Consider the following 14,721-nt stretch of genomic DNA (forward strand, 5'->3'; position numbering starts at 1 on the left):
TCAAGTTGCCAGTCTACAAATGAATTATTATTATTATGCAAGCATTTACAAGTTAATACATTTATCAAAGAGGAATTACATTTTTCAGGAAAATCAATGATAGTCACCAATAGTGAACCTTGTTATCCAATAGGTATCTACAAAATCTTCCTTAGCCATTTCCGTCATACACTTGAATCCCTTGGTTTTCAACTAATGTTAAACAGATGGTGGCTGGACCACCTTAGTAATCCTGTTTCTTTTTCACATTAGTTAAACACTGTAACTGAAGTGATTTTAATTTTTAAATTTGAACATGCACTGACTGAGATTGCACGCACAACTGTGGACTTTAATAAAATACTTCCACAATTTTGAAGTTGGATTTAATCAGTGGAAACTATGGAAAACAAGCTGGTTTCAGATGAAACGTTAGGTTGAAGTGCGGTTTGGTCTTGTTACTTGGGCACGGAGGGTTAGCCAATAGAGATTATCTACACCAACCAGACTTAAGAATCCATCAGGCTGTCTCTTCAGGGCAAGTTTCACTTACTTCCAGTTAGCTTGGAAAGTTGGCCTTTTAATATTGACTTCCGTTTGCTATATCAAATTAAAGAATAAAGAGAGTGGAAGTTTGTTCCAGTGCCAGTCAATAGAGCTAAAATGAATCATTGTTATACAAGCTTTCAAATGAAGGAGTTAGTACATTTAACAAGGAACAAAGTTTTCCAATGAAATAAATAATAGCCAATAGTTAGTTCTGTGTACAAAGTACTTCAAAAGCTATTGACATAATGCTTGAATTCCTTGGTTTTCGGTCAGACTGGTTGTTAGTTGGACCACTTTGACAGTACTCTTTCACCTTAGTAAAAGCTGCTTACTATTCCTCAAGGTTATCATAGAGAGTAGAAATAACTCCAAACTTAATCTTCACTGCTGGCCCTCACCTCAGTTGTCCCTCCATTCCCATTCTCACATCAAATCCAAATTCAAGGGACTAAAGGACTTCATGTCCACTCAACTTCCCCTTCAACTCCTATTTACTCAACTGAGCTTTCTCCCAGTGCATTTTTTAATATTTCTCCCACATCCACCTGTTTCTTCCCTTCAGTCCTATAAACATCCATCTCATGAATGATGCCAATCTCACCTAATCTTCTCTTGCCACAACTCTATATCAATTTCATTTCTTCAACCCTATACGAGTGGACATTATTAATCTGTCTCTGTCCTCCAGTATTGTCTCCACCTCCTTCATAACCATCTTTATCAGGCCCTGTCTCAAGCAGCCTACCTTCAATCCACTAGCTTGTCTAAGTACCACCTATCTAAGACTTGCCTTTCTTTCATTATGGCTGGAATGTATCTTGACTTCACAAATTGGCTTGCATCTCTTCCACTACATTTTGTTCAGAACTTTTCAATCTGGCTTTCACACACAACACAATACAGAGACCACATCAAATTCAGTAATCCGTCACACTGCTGTCTCCAAGCTCCACTGCCTGCACCCCCCCCCCCCCCCCCCCCCCCCAGGATCCAGTGATGTTGACTTTAAAGTTATCATCCTCACCTTCCAACTCCTCCATGGCCATGCCACACCCTGTTTCAGCGGTCTCCTCTTGTAAAGCTTTCTCAAATGCAACACACTCTTCTACAGTGCTGGGCTTCTGTTTGTAGCCAATGTTCCTAACATCAACTTCTTCCACTTCTCCCTTTCATAAACATTCCCAAAATCCTACTTGTTGATTCACTGCCCCAATCCCATTCAACTTTCCTCTCTCCTCCACTGCCCAGTAATCCACCCATTTGTCTTCCTCAACAGAAAGAAAGCACTTTGAGGCATTGCACTATGCAACCAGCACCAGAGAAACACAAGTAATAGTTCTGAAAACAGAGCAGTGGCACAGACTGTGGAGCGTTGTACCCGAGGGAGATGCTAGACATGGGTTTGTACCCATATGGCTACCTTCCGATCTCAGTAATAGCACTGTGGGGAATTATCAAGCAGAAGCTGGGGATTATCCGAGCACCAGTCATCTGCAGCCACTCAGAATACACTTCTCACCGGCTGCTTATAAGGCAGTTGAAGCAGTAGTTTAGAAACAGATCCCCACCCTGTTACAAACAGAATTAAATTTTTAAAAAATCACTTTGGAAGAATTCAGAGAACATTTTTTTAAAAGTTTACATAATACTGTCTACATCTCATCATCTTGTTACTTAAACCAACTTACATTTCCTGCAGATTCTCTGTATTTTATATATGGTCTTGATTTCACTATTTACTATCTCTGATTCCCATTTATAGTTATCAGCAGCTTCACATCCCAGCCAAAGACTCACAGTCTATTCGCTTGTCAACTGTAATGGGGTGTGGAGTAGTCAAACCTGGAAGATAATATGCTCATAACGTACCTACAAATATTTCCTCAGAAACAAGCTACATATACATAGTATGCCATGCTTTTGCAATGCCTAAATTTTTACTTCCTTAATCTTTGGTTTCCCAACTTCCCTTAGCACAGCTACACTTCTGCTTGCCTGATCAGTTCTCCCTAATGTCATTTAAATAAATGCTCCCACTGCGCCCTTTTAATAAAGTACCTAGTTTGGCTTTCTTGTACAATCTGTAGTTTTGAATGTTTCTGCGTTTTCACTGCTCACACTGCAAATTATCAAGTGAGTTAAAAATAGGTAACTCTGGGGAAAAAAGAACAAGTTGTATCAAACGAAGACTTCTAAGTAAATGTTGAAAATTTTAAGAAGGATTAATTCATTAAATTCAAATATTCCACCTTTGATTCATACAGACAAAAGTCTAAGGATAAATTATAATGTTGTATTACAATAATGATTTTACAGCATATTTCTGATAGTTTTTTTAATATATTTAGGACAAATTAAAAATAAGAATAGTTCATATCTGCAACCTGTCAAATACTAATTAAAATTATATATTACATATTATATAGCACAAAAATAAACAGATCTATTACATTCAGCAACTGAATTGTTTAGAGGTTCTGTATAACATTTTTGATTTCCACTGATAAAGAATAAGTTAAAGTAAATTCAATCAGATTCCCAATTCATTAGGCAATCTGGGCCTAAACCAGACACAAGAGAGTGCCCTTAAAATAACAATTCTATTTTAAATCAGAAGGCTATTCTTAAATCTAATAAGATTCAAGAAAGTAAGAACAAGGTGCATTAACGGCAACTAGTTTTGCACGAAAAGCACGTTGTATTCTGTGGCCCAATATCACGCAGAGTAACCTTGACAAGTACTAACAAAGATGCATAATTTACACTGACCATGCCAAGTACATTCTACAGATTGAGCAAACTAACAAATACTGCATTCTGTAATGCTCAATGATTCCTTTTCAAAAAATTGCAAAATGACAGTTGAAGGTGGGACAAATGTATACTCACAGCCTGACTATCAATATGCCTGCCTGGTGCAGTCTAACCACAAGCTTCCTGCACTTCTGATTAAAGATATAATCACATGCTTACAACACTGACTGTGCTCAATTCACATTGACTGCTCAATTCCAGTGCAGCACACCACAGCTCAACATTGGTTCCTTTGCATTTAAAAAAAATTCTTGTAGCAAAGATGTACAATTCCAACTTCCGTCGTTACCTTAAGAAAGCAGAGTGATTTTTTTAAAACTCTATCCTTGTCTTAAAGAAGTCCTCACTTTCTTCTGTCAGAAGAGAACATATGCAGTGTATGAACTAGAGATGCATAAGAGGAAGGAAGTGATGTGAGTGGCGGTAACATGTCATCCGAGAGTGCGAGATTTGCCTTTATAAGGCAATTGAGTAGTAGGTATGGTTATCACATGAACCAACTCATAGCCTGTTTTCGGCCTTCATTCACTTCCATCCACTCAATCACTTTCCAAAAAGTCTTCATGCAATCATTTCTTAGAATCTAACCATTTCAATCCCCAGCATCAAATAATGTTGCATTAATTTAAAATGGGGGAAAAAATTACCTTAGTGATAGGAAAATATCGCAACACCAGAACAAAATAACTAACAATCTCAGCAGTCTAGAAGCAAGTTAACACTAGTTGTTCCACAGTCTGTGCTCATTGCTTTAGGACGTGCATGGTTCATACTTTATTCGTAACGCCTTACCATTTTCTGCAATTGAAATTGATTTCCTTTTTAAAATTATAATGTAATGTGAGAATGAATGTTATTTTTATAAATATTTTTGGGGACTATCGTGTTATTCTGTAAAAAGGCTTTGGGTCCACAAGTGTAAATTATGTAATTAAACTGGGAGAAGGTTAACAGAAACAGCTTGTCTGGGAGATTTGAGAGATGAAAGGAGTAGAGGTGTGAAATGCATGCATTTGTATTGAAGCTATGATCAAGTGGATTTAATAAGCAGAGGTTAAAAATTTCTTTAGAGATAGAGAGGAACTTGTTTCTTCAGCTGTTAAATTCTAAAGGGGAGTAACATTTTTACAAATTACAAAAGTTTTATAAATAAACAAGGAAGGTTATTAAATTTCATTTGACCGGAAAAGGGAGGCAATAGAAAAAACATGAGAGAGTCTTACATTTTGGAAAGCTCAAAGGGATGCTGAGGACAATGGAGTCGAAGGCGAAAGGGAAAAACAAATTCTTTAGGAAATGTGTTGGCTAGGTGAGGAAGACCTCATTGGAACACCTCTGTGCTGACAGAAGGTGAATCAGCCATCCAGTCAAGCCAGATGAGTCTTCGTTGCATAAAGTTTTCTTGTTTCTGAAGTTTCTTGGGTTTCCTCGGCAAAGTGGAAATGAGTTTGAGAGATCTTGTGGTATCTATTTATTATAGTGACAGCAGTTTTGCCTTGGGTAACATTACTGGATTTTGACAGTTAAATGTCTGTAAGACAGAATTGAATGGAAGGTGTTTACTTGTTGGTTGGACAAAGTATGTTTTGGGGGGAATACTTTGTAAGAATATTTTAACTGTGCAACTGTAATTTTCTAGTTTAAGTTGCCTTTTCTTCTTGTTAATATATCTTTTACTTATTTAAAATCCCAAAAGTGTTGCTGGAATTCCTTGCTGGGGAGATCAGTAGATTTCTTCTCCTTTTCAGAACACAAAGGCTTATAGTCGGTAAGCCAAGTTTCCCTCTGGGATTTGGTTTGTTTAGCAACTAATATCAGATTTGATCACAACAAATGCAAGAATTCAAGCCAACTGATAAACAGTTAACCTGTATTATAAAAGATCTTTTGCAATTAAACTTCTAATACTTATAAATTTTACATCCGTGGACTCCTACTGTCAAATTTTCCCATTCTAAATTCCTATGTCCACCCTTATATCAGAAACTGCCTATATAATTGTGTGCAATTATGCACTGCCACCAGTGGAGGAACTATATTTAGATCACTAATAGCATGGTTACAGAGTGACAAATTTACATAGGTGATTTTAACTGGAAATGTGGCCAAAGGGCTTATAACCAAACTTTAAAAATAATGGCAGAATGTGTGACTTTAAAATAGAGGCTGAATTACTTTTGTACACTTGCATAAAATCATAGAATCCCTACAGTGTAGAAGGAGGCCATGTGACCCATTGAGCTTGCACCAACAATAATGCACCTAGGCCCTATCCCATTACCCCATTTTGATCCCTTTTCTCTTAACCCAGCCTCACTTGAAGACCGCACTGTGCAGTGAGATAGGAGATTGACAAGTTTAGCATTTTTGTTGAGGCGTGTGACCTTAACAAATATTTTATAGCATCGTGGATTTATGAAGTGGAAAAGTTAGGACCAGAGAGAATCAGTCACATGTTTGCAGAGAGTTAAACTCACTTCTCCATTGTAAAGAACTCCTGTGCTGATCTAGACCTTGCACTATCCTGTGCAAATGTTAATGTACTCATTTACATGAAACTTTCTCATCAGTTATTTCAATGGCAGCATTAAGCAGCTTACCAACAAATGAAGATTGACATGGTTTCAGAGAGGGCAATTGCTGTCTGACCAATGTCTTATTTAATAGAGTGACATTGCAAGTGAATATTGGAATTCTTTCTTGGGACATGTGCATTGTTGACAAAGTCAGCATTGTTTTGTCCATTTCTATTTGCCCTTCAGAAGATAGTGCTGCTCTTTCACCTTAAACTGCAGCAATCTGTGAGATGAATATTCCCAAAGTGTTGTTTGGAAGGAAGTTCCAGAATTTTTACCCAGTGTTGAAGGATTGGCAATGCATTTCAAAATCACAGAGGTGTGCAAATTGGAGGTGATGGTGTTCCTGTAACTTGCACCTCCTAAGCCGTCCTTTGAGGTGGTGGAGGTTGCAGGTTTGGGTTGTGTTTCTCAAGAAGCCAAGGCAACCTGCTGCAACCAACCGAAGAGGTTATGGATCACCCAGCCACAATACAATTATTGAGCAGTTGTAGTATGCCCATGGCATATTTCAGATGGTGAATGGGAAGCCAATCAAATGAATGATATCAAACGTCTTTGGTTGTTGGAGCTGCACTCACCCATGTAAGACAACAATCCAGCATAATCTTGAATTGTGCCTTGTAGATGTTGAAGAAACAGCAGAGAATCAATTTAAGTGACTCACTACAGAATAGCCAGCCTCTGACCTGCTCTATTCACTACAACATTTATGTGGCTGGTCCAGTTGGGTTTCTACGCAATGGTGACCCCGAAATGTTGATAATGGCGGAAGCTGGTAATGGTAATGCCGATGAATAGACACAGAGGTAGTGAGACTTTTTCTTGTTGGAGATGGTCGTTGCCTGGCACTTGTCTGATGTAAATGTTACTTGCCGCTAGTCAGCTGAAGTTTTGCTGCATATGGGTGCAAATAACATTATTATCTGATTCTGGGTAATTGTGAATGGAACTGAATACAGTGCAATCAGTGAACATCCTCACATCTGAACTTGTGATGGAGGAAAGGGCATTGGTAAAACAGTTGAAATGGTTGGGGCCAAGATGCTGCTCTAAGATTCAGATACACTGCAACAATTCTTCAAAACCTTCTGCTGAAGTTCCACATGAAAGGTTGGTCCACTAACTTTGGGCACAAGTCTTTGTTAAGACTTGATATCAATTGGCTGAAAAAAGGGGGAGCAGCAGGTACTGAGTAGGAGTATTCTGATTTACTGTGGAGATATGTCCAGTATATCAGATAACAAGGACTGGAGCAACTATAGTTAATAACTTACAAAGTTGTCCTGTGTTCATAACACAATCCATGCTGGTCTGATTTAGGACAGGAAGTAGGTGCAATCAAGTCGCAGAATTTTGCCAAATATAATTCAATATGGGTGTTGTACAAAGAATAAAAATGGGGAATATATTTCCTGAATGAATAGTGTTTACCTGGCTATGGAGGAAGCTGGAAGAAATCTGTGGTTCTAGTGTTGGCCCTATCCTAGTCCTCTGCCCTTGTGTCCTCTCGCTCTCTGGACTAAGGTTATGTTCTTTGACATTAAACCTTAGCAGGCTTCAGATGCTATCTCGCAGAGGACTGAACAAATGCCATTTTCTCTCTTTCTCTTTCTAGCGGTCCCCAACAAGGGGCTTAAATGTCAAATTAACTTTGCCTGGATCAGATTAGACAATGTGAACTCAAAGAACCCGATGCATCAACTGTCTGTACTCCTTGGTTACCACCTTCTCCCCTGATGTAGCTGTCACCATTGACCCATCTAAAATAGCTTGCTTGCTCACCTATCTCTCTGATGATGTCTACTTTAAACTAAATTGTACACAGGATGGGTGTCAGTCACACCTCAGGTCATAGACAAAGTAAGGGCATCAGTCATGAATACTTCCACTGTTGTTGTACAAAATTTGGGTTAAAAGTCCAAGGTGCCAGCATTGACTCCTTCTACCTGCTTTGCTGCTAGTTCCAGGAAATACTGCAGGACAGCCACTGAAAACTCACAAAAGCCTGCTCAGAGATTAGTGGGCAGCAGAATGAAATACCCTTTGCTAGTAACATGCATGGTACGGTAACATAGCAGCGAAAGTCAATGGCTGATGGTCTGCTCTGCAAGCCAACATTGAATGACGGCTGTAAAATGGTTTGATGCAGTTTCACTAGGATAAGGCTCAGTCAGCATGTCTTCAGTATCCCTGAAGTACGCTAACTAGGGAAAATACAGATACACAAACAAACATGGTGATGATCATAGTGCGAATGGCAAAAATACACTCACCAAAGATCATAACATTAATTCATTGTTCCATATCTTGCAATTCTTTCAGTGTGCTCCCTGACCACTACCTTCTCCATGGTGAATTACATGACACCAATGGCTTTTATAACTATGTTCTCAGGTAGAAAACTAAACCCACTAAACTAAAATTAAATCAAACTTAGGTAAAAATCTACACCATTCTAGAATCAGTTCAAAGAAAAACAGACCTATGTCTAATACTCTCATCGAACTAATATCAATCGGAAAGTTCCTTTCTTTGAAAAATATGCCACAAGATCAATTCTACCTCAGGTCAATAGCACACTTATTGCTAAAATAATGAGTAATTGAATAATGACAAATATCGTTGAGGCAATGAGATTCAATATCTTTACTTCTTCCCTCAGCAAACAATTTACAAGTGCTGCAGGATTAGTATACAATAAATGTAAGCATTGTTGTCCAAACCATCAGGCACTAACAGAGGGGATGGGATCCTCTGATGCACAAAAATACTTTGTTACTATCGTGGTTGACAACTGGGTTTTTCAGGCATGGCTGCACCTCGATGCCTGATGGAATCGTGGTGTACACGTACACACACACGTACCCATATACACACGTGTGCATGCACACCCCGAAGGAGATTGTCATTGACTTCAGGGACCGTAGTAAAGGACATGCCCCTGTCTACATCAATGGGGACAAAGTGGAAATGGTCGAGAGTTTCTAGATATCCAGATACCAATAACCTGTCCTGGTCTCTCCATGCAACTCTATAGTTAAGAAAACCCACCTACTTTCTCAGGAGGCTAAGGAAATCCGGAATGTCCACTACAATTCTCACCAACATGCAACATAGAAGGCATTCTTTCTGGTTGTACCATAGCTTGGTATGGCTCCTGCTCAGTGCAAGACCACAAAAAACTACAACTGGTTATGAATGAAACCCAGTCCATCACACAAACCAGCCTTTCATTCACTGACCGTCTTCCTCAGAAAAGCAGCCAGCATAATCAAGGACCCCACGTTTTTCTACCGGGAAAAAGATAAAAAAGTCTGAGGACACGTACCAACTAACTCAACAACAGCTTCTTCTCTGCTGCCATCAGACTTTTGAATGGACCTACCTCATTAAGTTGATCTTTCTGTACACCCTTGCTACGGCTGTAAAACTAATTCTGCACCCTCTCCATCTATATGTATGGTATGCTTTGTCTGTACAGCATGCAAGAAAAATACTTTTCACTTATATCAATACGTGTGACAATAATAAATCAAATTCAAACACACGCACACTGCACTAATGAGCCACTGCCCCAGTTTCTGCTCTCCAGTCAGTCTCTCTTGATGGTTACATTAGTGGCAGACTCGGCATTGTAACATTTGCCTGGGACCATGGCCGGTTGTCCCTGCCTGCTTCCTGCAGAAGCACTGCTTTCCCCTCACCTCCCAGAGCAGGGACGGGCCTCCCAGTCTCCTACCAAACAAAGTGACACCCAGAGACATGGCAGTCACCATCCGCCACTCAGGTCTACTCTTCTCTTCAACTACATGTGAGAGCTTAGCCAGTGGGGAAAAACAGATATTGAGGATTGCAGTGTGCAACCCGCATCAGTACCAGTTTGCGGCACATTTATTTATTTGCTTAAAATAACATATTGAAATCTCCAGGGTGCTTTCATAGTCATCGGGAGTTTGATGTTAACGCCAGGAGATTCCTGGGGGTGGTGGGCGGTGACGACTGTGGGCTTCAGGGGTTGTAGAACCCTTAAAAAGTTTTTCTGTCACAGAGGAGAAACCACCCTATTAATCTAACATGGCCATTAACGCCACAGAAAGTGTATTTATGCTGCTGCTGGTGAATCTTTCCACTACTTTGCATGTTTTCCTGGAAGGTGGGAACCAAGGCATGAAAGCAGCACATTATCACTGAGCATTAAATGGGAATCATTGAGGTGGCCCATTGCTTAGGGATGACAATGTGCTCCAGCTTGAGTCTTGTACACAGCTCAGTTCCTGATAATTAGAGGAAGTGGTCAGGTAATGCTTTGTGCAACTGGGGCCTCAGCGGGTAAAAAAACCTATAAAAATGATTGAAGAATACAAATTAAAGCAGTATGCAGCCAAGCTGCAAGTAACCCCTTTTGCCAACTGTGTGAAACCCGGCCTGGTGTACTGCCATTGCTTCAAGTTAAGAATAAGACAGAGTAAAATACAAACAAAAATACAAATGTAAGACAAGAAATTCAAGCACCTCCCAGCAAAGTGCTTCCACCAAAGATGGAAAATGATGTATTTGTCAACTTGCTACAGACTTGAATCTCAACACAAGTCTACGGTTTGTGAAATAAATGATGGAGAGAATGCCAAGGACAGCAGGAGAGTGGGTTGGCAGAATTGATAGCCATATCTCTGTAACCAATGAGATCAAAATCTGCCCCAAATGGGGCTGGCGGTCAAGTGGAGGAGAATGAGTCTCCTCTGTAGACTGGAAAGATCTTTCCTTTGAGGAACTAAACCCACTTAACATGCAAGTCACACAGAATTCAAGTTGGCAAAATACCAGTGAATGGTTAACCACAAAGATAGATGCGGAAACAGCAGGCAAACATAATGAGGTGAGGAAACAATGAATCATGGGAATAAAATGTAGGCCATACGATAACACAACTCTGAGGTTCTGATTAGGTGAACAAATACAGGGTCATGTTTATAGCGAGAATTTTCTTGTTGTTATTTCGAGCAAGTAAACTCAGCACAAGGTTTATGAATCTGGGCAGAACTTGAACTTTACATTTCCCCACCACCGGTTTGAGGGGTATGACCATAAAATTTTCTAGATGGCCTTCCCACTAGGTTCCCGTCGACCCGCCTCTCTGCAATTTTATGCCTGGATGGATGAGGGCTACTCTTACATGCCAAATGTTGGCCATTTGAGGGCCATTTTCCACCCAACCGAATTTTCAGGCTGGCAGGAAAGATTCAGGAGCAGGGGCAAAGCTGGGAAATGAATGCTATTCAGCCCTTGGGTGGGAAGAGGGAACCTCATCTCCTTTCTGTGCTGAGACCACCCCCCCCCCGATACTTACATGGTCCTTTACTCCCAGAACTTAGGCTCCAGGGGCTGCTTGCAGTCCTACTCCTGTGCACTGCAGTAATAAAATTGGCCAAAAGCTCTCTGAGCAGGACTTCCTCCTTCTCAGAGAGCCCAGGCCAGGAAACCTTGCCATCCTGCAAACTGAGAATGTCACAAAGTTTAAGTGGGCTAACAAAGCTCTCTTGCTTGCATTAGGAGAACTGTCTGAACCATCTGTGGCACCTTTTCACAGGTGAAACTGATTAATCTGGTACAAATTTAAATGATCATTTGAGATTTCTACAACTTGGCTTGGTTAGAACACTCTTGTCTCGGTCTGAAGGTGTGGCTTCGTGTGCCACTCTGAAAACTTGAACACTTAACCTAGGCCGACAGTTTGCTGCAGTAACGAGGGAGTTCGAGATTAACATTCCTCCCTTAGCCAATGTCAAATGGACTGGTCACGCAGCTGTTGGCTGTTTGTAGCTCAAAATTGGTTGCTGCCTGTCAATGGTTACATTCAAAAAATAATTTATTGATTGCGGCTTGACCCTGAGGGTGTAATAAACTTCTATAATAATGCAAGCTCATTTTTCCTCCCTCTTATGCTCAAATGTACTACCCAACCCACAACTCACTGTTGCTATCTTCTGCATATCCCAAATCAAGCAAGTTGAAGGAATCTGCAGGTTTGCATTTGTGCTTGTTTCTTCTTTTTGTTTTTATTCCAATTCAATCAAATCAAGTCCAATTCAGAGTCTGAACAAGTTGAGACATTCCCGATCCAAGCTGACAAGACAGGGCTCTCACCTCCTGTCTTGGGCTTGATCTACATGATCCAAGCTGATGGAAGACGAGCAATGCCTACTTCAAAGGCTTGACCTCATTTGCATCTTAGCCAAAAGGCCAAGATGCTGCTTTTAAAAATTGTGTCAAATGAAGCTGAAATGTAACCTAATGACTTCAACCAAGCACAGCATGTTGATACTACACCTGATCTTACCCAAAAGGCCAAGAAGCATTCTCGTTTCTATTTTTATTTTCAAAAATATACTCTATTCATAAGAAACTCTCAAATTGACAACTGGAAAACGACAAATCAAAAAATTACAAACAGTGCAAAAAGTAATTGTTTTCTCAGTCCAATACTATGCTTATTTACATGACATTACAGTCATTACGTTTCATTGCTTAAAACTAGAGACATGCCTCAGATTTTATTGTGTGCTGTTATTTTCAGATTAGCACACAGTTACACAGGCCAAGGGTATTCTGCAGTTATCGGGCCCTTGGTCTGCCTGGTTGAAAGGCTTTACAGTGTGGCCTTTCCCCATTGTATCTTTGCAGCAGTTGCCCCAAGCTTCAGCACATCCCACAGCACGTAGTCCTGGACCTTGGAATGTGCCAGTCTGCAACACTCAGTCGAGGACAAAACTCTCAACTGGAAGATCAGCAAGTTTCGGGTGGACCAAACTGTGTCCTTCACCGAGTTGATGACCCTCCAGCAGCAGTTGATATTTGTCTCGGTGTGCACCCTTGGAAACAGCCCGTAGTCCTGCGTCACCGAGCTGCTTGGGACGAACCTCAAGGCATCTCATTCCAGACCTTCTTTGCAAAGACATTCCACAAGGAGGTGTGCGACTGTCTCATCACCCCCGCAGCTGCTTCGAGGGCAGCGTGCAGTGATGTTGAGACCTCGAGCATGCAAAAAGGATCTGACAGAGAGTGCCCTTCTCGCCACCAGCCAAGCCAGGTCTTGGTGCTTGTTTGTGAGTTCTGGTGATGAGGCATGCTGCCATATGACACTGACAGTCTGTTCAGGGAACCATCTGACAGGATCCGCCATCTCCTTTTCTCCCAGAAAATATTTGATTTTCAAATATCAAAATTTGAATAGTGAAACATTACTTATCTGAATTGAAAATAACACATTGTTCTCAAGTTCATTTTTTAGAATCTTTGAATGGGATCCTTTGATTTTTTGAAAACATATGTAGTGGAAGCCTTACCCTGATGGAATGCTTACAATTAATAATTGAAATAATGATCCTAGGTTGTTACCCATACATATCTCTGTAACTGACCCTTACAGCTACATGGTGATGGTCAACCTGGCTCCCCAGGTTTGCATACTTAATCAGGTGCAGAGTAGTATTGGGGGCTCCTCCCAAGACGTTACGCACTGACCGCTGCTTGATTGCCATGTGGTCAAAGGTGTGTTTGCGGAAAAGTTTCTCCACGAAGGACAGGTGCTGTGGTACGGTCCAATTACTTGGAGCGTTCCGTGGCAGTGTGGCCAGACCCATCCTCCACAACACTTGGGACAGGTAGAACCTCAAAAAGCAGTGGCACTTGCTGTTAGTGTACTGAGGATCTACACACAGCTTGATGCAGTCACACACAAAGGTGGCCATCAGGATGAGGGCAGCGTTGGGAACGTTTTTCCCTCCATTCTCTGGAGATTTGTGCAACGCTTCCCTCCAGACATGATCCATCTTTGATCTCCAGATAAATTTGTTTCTTTTGCTTCAGCCCAATTCCTGTCACCTGCTTTCTCTCTCAACTATTCACCTGACTTGCCACTCTTGAGGGGGTTGAGCTATGAGAAGAGGCTGAATAAATTAGGCTTGTACGCGTTAGAGTTTAGAAGAATGAGGGGAGATCTCATTGAGACGTATAAGATGATGAATGGGATGGATAGGATAGAGGTGGACAGACTCTTCCCGCTCAGAAAGGATAGTAGGACTAGGGGGCACAGCCTCAAGATAAAGGGGGGGCGGTTTAGAACGGAGTTGAGGAGGAACTTCTTCACTCAAAGGGTGGTGAATCTCTGGAATTCTCTGCCTGTTGAGGTGGTGGAGGCTGCCTCGCTAAATATTTTTAAGACGCGGGTTGATGGGTTTTTGATAAGAGAGGGGATTAAGGGTTATGGGGAGAGGACGGGAATGTGGAACTGAGCCAAGACAGATCAGCCATGATCTTATTGAATGGCGGGGCAGGCTCGAAGGACTAGATGGCCTACTCCTGCTCCTATTTCTTTATGTTCTTATGGAGTGTGTGACCAAGGACTGTCAATCCGTTCAGATATCGCAAAGACTTAGACCTGAAGCTCTGACTCCTGATAGAGACCCAGATTCCCTGGACACTTTGGAGGTAGGATCAAATCTTTCATTACCCTTCTACTCATCAATTCTAATTAGACAGAGAAAATATTGACACTTCTTTTCATACTAAAAGCAGTCAGCATATTCAAGGATTCCACGCACCCTGGACATACTCTCTTTCTTCAGGAAAAAGATACAAAAGTACTAAACGACTCAAGAACAGTTTCTTCCCTGCTACCATCAGACTTTTGAATGGCCCTACTTTATATTAAAATGATCTTTTGCTACACCCTAGCTATAACTGTAACAGTACATTCTGCACCCTCTTCTTTCCTTCTCTATGAATGGTATGCTTTGTCTGT

The 14,721-nt window shown here is 40.9% G+C and overlaps 1 protein-coding gene across 5 annotated transcripts in view; it reads right to left on the minus strand.

Moving 5' to 3' along the window:
* The window catches only part of LOC145353434 (plastin-2-like), a 67,038-nt gene that overhangs the window by 50,881 nt on the left and 1,436 nt on the right, over window positions 1–14,721 (minus strand). For 3 of the 5 annotated variants that reach the window (XM_080204206.1, XM_080204205.1, XM_080204202.1), the window contains exon 1: window positions 3,632–3,729. The exons of 1 other annotated variant lie outside the window; for it this stretch is intronic. The gene's annotated coding sequence lies outside the window, so the exon portion shown is untranslated. Of the gene's footprint in view, window positions 1–3,417; window positions 3,442–3,631; window positions 3,730–14,721 lie in introns of those variants that run through there. One more of the 5 variants, XM_080204204.1, reaches the window with a different exon arrangement.

The sequence above is a fragment of the Carcharhinus amblyrhynchos genome, chromosome 15, assembly GCF_965287045.1.
Source record: "Carcharhinus amblyrhynchos chromosome 15, sCarAmb.v2.hapA, whole genome shotgun sequence".
Taxonomy (NCBI): Eukaryota; Metazoa; Chordata; class Chondrichthyes; order Carcharhiniformes; family Carcharhinidae; genus Carcharhinus; species Carcharhinus amblyrhynchos.